Source organism: Myotis davidii, unplaced genomic scaffold, assembly GCF_000327345.1.
Source record: "Myotis davidii unplaced genomic scaffold, ASM32734v1 scaffold550, whole genome shotgun sequence".
NCBI lineage: Eukaryota > Metazoa > Chordata > Mammalia > Chiroptera > Vespertilionidae > Myotis > Myotis davidii.
In genome coordinates, this window is record NW_006282082.1 from 153770 (window position 1) to 158783 (window position 5014).

The window sequence follows — 5014 nt, forward strand, 5'->3', positions numbered from 1 at the left end:
AACAGTGTCCTGTTCACATATGGTGGGAAACAGTTCCTGTTACCACCAGCTAGATTGAAAACCCTCAATATTTCATGGCATTGGGTAGAGTATCAGAGGGTCCTTCCATAGTAGTGGGTAATAAATAGACTCAACTGATCACTACTCCGGCCTGAATTAACCAATCTTAACAGCAAAATATGAAAGGATCAAACTATTTCCAAGTAAATTAACTGTGTTCCAGAACAAAGTTCAAGAATGTTTGAAGGGATAACACTCCTCCCCAATACAAAACAGGGTAAATGTCAAAATTCCTGGCATTTGCTCAAAGATTATCAGGCATTCAGAGATGCAAGAAAATATAACCCATATTGAGGAGAAAAATAAATCAACTGAAAGTGACTGAGAACTGGTTTAGGTCTTAGAATTAGTAGATAAAGGCATGAAAACAAGTTATTATACTCTATTACATATACTTTCTTTAGTAAAGACACAGCATATGTAAAAAGAAGAACCTTACACTGGATGGGATTAATAGTAAATTGGATATTGCAAAAGAAAATATTAGAGAACTCAAAGGCATAACACTAAAAACTATACACACACGCACACACACACACACGCGCGCGCGCACACACACACTCAGAAAAAGATACATCAACAAAGCATTAGTGATCTAGTGATCTGTGGAACAACTGCATGTAATTGGAATCTCTTCAGGAAAGTTGTGGGGGAAAGACAAATATTTAAAGAAATAATGGTTGAATATTTTTCAAATTAGAAGAAAAAAATGTATAAATCAACAGATTCAAAATTTCAAGAAAGTGCAAACACAAGAAATGGGAAGAAAACTACATTATAATCATATTGTTCAAATAATTGATAAAGGGAAAATTCTTTTTCAATGAGTCGGAGGAAAATGAGACGCATACATACAGAGGAACAAAGATGAGGGCAGTAACAGATTTTTCATTGCACACGATACAAATGAGAAGTACTGAATTTAACAATGACAAGGTCAACCTAAAATTCTGTACCCAATGAAAATATCTTTCAAAAGTTAGAGTAGAGAACTGCTGTGACTGAGTACCCAGCCTCACTACCACCCAGACTGGCCTCAGGTGCAAACCGGGACCCCAGAGCTACTCTCGACAAAAATCTGCTACCGCTGCTACAATCCCACAGACTCTGAGACTCTAGCCATCCTGACTGCAGATTCCTGTGAGTCACAGAGGACATCCCCCTCCTGCTGGCCCACTGAAGCAGCATAGGGCATTTGCAACCCAAGGCATGCAAGCAGGCCTCCTGCAGACACAGGGTGACCCTGGAACCTGGTCTCTTAGCAAGCCGGTGACTCTGATTTTTGGTGTTTGCTTGCAGGGATTCTGATTCTCGGTGCTCACGCAAGGCCACACTGAAAACGAGTGACTGATTCTTGGCACATGCATGCGGGGACCCTAATTCTCAGTGTGTGCACACAGGGACTCTGATTCTCGATGCTCGCACGAGGCCCCACCAAGTGCCAGTGACTCTGATTCTCAGCGTACCTGCCTCCAGCCGACCCACAGCAGCCACATGTTTTGGTGCCTGAGCTCTTCAGTGACATTCGGGTTGTGCGACAACCCCACCTTACACGGCTTAGGACCCTGCAACTCAGCACTTGGACTTTCTGTTGACAGCGAAAATGGGGAGACAATGAAACAATCCCCAAAGGAAAAAAAGGAGGAATCGCCAAGAAAAGAACTAAGTGAAATGGAGGGATGTAATATGTCAGAAAAGGAATTCAGAGTAATGGTCAGAGTTCATAAACCAGATGGATGAGAAAGTCAACAACTTATGCAAGAATCAGGAGGAAATAAAAAGTGATGTAGCTACAATAATAATAATAATAATAATAATAAAAACATGATGGAAGGTAGACCAGGAGAAGTGCATGACCAAATTAGTGAGTTAGAAGATAAGGTAGAGAAACAAGCCCAATCTGAGCATCAATTGGAGAAAAAAATAAAAAGCAGGAGGAATGCCTAAGGGAGCTTTGGTACAACATGAAACAAAGTAACGAATGTATAATAAGGGTACCAGAAGGAAAAGAAGAGCAGCAGGATTAGAGAACCTATTTGAAGGAATAATGACAGAAAACTTCCCTCATTTAGGTAAGAAAAAGTCACACAAGCACAGAGTACCAAGCAAGATGAACCCAAAAAGACCCACACCAAGACATGTTGTAATTACAATGGCAAATGTTAACAAAAAACAGAATCTTACGGGCTGCAAGAGAGAGATAAAGAGTAACCTATAAAGGATATCCCATCAGATTATCAAATTATTTCTTAACAGAAACACATCAGGCCAGAAGGGAATGGAATGCAGTATACAAAGTGATGCAAAGCAAGGGACTGAATCCAAGAACATTCTATACAGCAAGGCTATCAATCAAAATTGAAGAGGAAGTCAGGAGCTTCACACTAAAAAAAAAAAAAAAAGGCTAACGGAGTTTATCACTACCAAGTCATCAATGGAAGAAATGCTAAAGCAACTGTTGTAAAAAGAAAAAATAGAAAGGGAAGGAACACAGGCATAAAGAATAGAAAGGGCTACAAACAAGTCCATATCAATAATAACATTAAAAATAAATGGACTAAGTGCTCCAATCACAAGACATTGAGTGACTGAATGAATAATAAAACATGTCCCATATATATGTTATCTACAGGAGTCCCACTTCAGAACAAGGGACTCACACAAAATGAAAGTGAAGGGATGGAAAAATATCTTTCAGGCAAATGGAAATGAGAAAAAAATCGGGTAGCAATACTTATATCTGATAAAATAGACCTCAAAGTGAAGGCCATATCAAGAGATAAGGACGTACACTTCATAATACTAAAGGGATTGATACAAGAGTATATAACTCTGGTAAACATATATGTACCCAATACAGGAGCACCCAAATACAAAAAAAAAAAATTCTGGGAAATATCAAGGGAGAGATCTACAGCAATATGATCATAGTAGGGGACTTTAACAACCCACTGACAATACTGGATAAATACTCTAGACAAAAAATTAGCAAATAAACAGCAATCAAAAATGACTCACCAGATCAAATGGACTTAATAGACATCTTCAGAACATTCCACCCCAAAGCTACAGAATAGACATTCTTCTTAAGTTTACATGGGACATTTTCAAAGATAGACTACATAGTGGAACACAGACAAAGTCTGTTCAAATTCAAGAAGACTGAAACCATATCAAGCATCTTCTCAGATCACAGTGGCATAAAATTAGAAATAAACTACAATAAAAATAATCACAAAAATGCAAACACTTGGAGGCTGAATAGCATGGTATTAAAAAGTGAATGGGGTACCAAAGGGATGAAAGAAGAAATAAAAAATGTCCTGGAAACAAATGACAATGAAAACAAAACAATCCAAAATCTATGGGACAGAGTGAAAGCAGTCCTGAGAGGGAAGTTCATAGCATTACAGGCCTACCTCAAAAAACAAGGAAAACTGATAATAAACCATCTAACTCTGCAACTTGAAGAATTAGAAAGAGAGCAACAAGAAAAGCCCAAAGTGAACAGAAGGAAGGGAGTAATAAAGATCAGAGAGGAAGTAAATTACATAGAAAAAACAAACAAACAAAAAAACAATGCAAAAGATCAATGAAACCAAGGTTGGTAATTTGAAAGGATAAACAAGGTAGATGAACCTATAGCCAGTCTCAACAAGAAGAGAGAGGACCCATATAAATAAAATCAGAAATGAAAAAGGCAAAATAACAACACACCCCACAGAAATACAAAGGATTATTTAAAAAAAATACTATGAACAACTCTATTCCAACAAAATGGTTAACCTAGAAGAAATGGACATATTCCTAGAAAAATATGTCTTTCCAAAACTCAATCAAGAAGAATAAAAAAAATATGAATAGGCCAATAACTCTGGAGGAAATTGAAGCAATAATAATAATAATAAAACTTCCAGCTAACAAAATCCCTGGAACAGATGGCTTCACAGGGGAGTTTTATCAAACATTCAAAGATGAAATAAAACCCATCCTCCTCAGACTATTCCAAAAAATTCAAGAGGAAGGAACACATCCAAGCTCTTTCTATCAAGCCAGCATTACCCGAATCCCCAAAACAAATGAAGACAATACAAAGAAAGAAAATTACAGGCCAATATCCTCATGACCATAGATGCTAAAATCATCAACAAAATCTAGCAAATCTGATCCAGCATTACATTAGAAAGATCAAACACCATGACCAAGTGGATTTTATCCTGGGGATACAAGGATGGTACAATATCTGCAAATCAATAAATGTGATACATCACTGCTGGAGGCTAAGTCCAGTAGGTCATAGTAAATGCGAAAAGTCCTCAAAAGTTTGATGGGCTTCTATATTCAGGAGGGCTGATAATCTGCATATACACCCGAGGGCAGATTTCCTCAACCTGATTGTCCTTTATTGTTTACCAGAGGTGCCAGGGAGCTACACGGGAAGTTGGCCAGCCAGGGAGAGACTGCAGGATGGCTCCAGGGCATTTCTGGCTCCTCCTGTTCAGTCAAAATCAGCTGGACACCAGGAGCAATTTAACCTACTGGTTGGAGTGTCTGCCCACTGGTGGTCAGTACACATCATAGCAACTGGTTGATCATTCAACTGTCTGCCTCGTGGTGGTCAGTACACTTCATAGTGAGTGGTTGAGCAGTCTTAGCATATCATTAGCATATTATGCTTTGATTGCTTTAACAAATGACCAGACAACCAGACACTTAGCATATGAGGCTTTTATTATACTAGTACCCCGGTGCACGAAATTGATGCACATTAAAAAGAAATTAATTGCCCTCACCGGTTTGGCTCAGTGGACAGAGCAGCGCTGAGGAGCCAGAAGCCGGGCTCACACCTGGCGAGCACAGCAGCGCTGGTGAGAGGCCCTCTCCTGCCTCTGCAGCATTGCTAAAGAACAACAGGCCGAGCGGTAAGGGGCTGCAAGCAGGCGGGCAGTCAGGA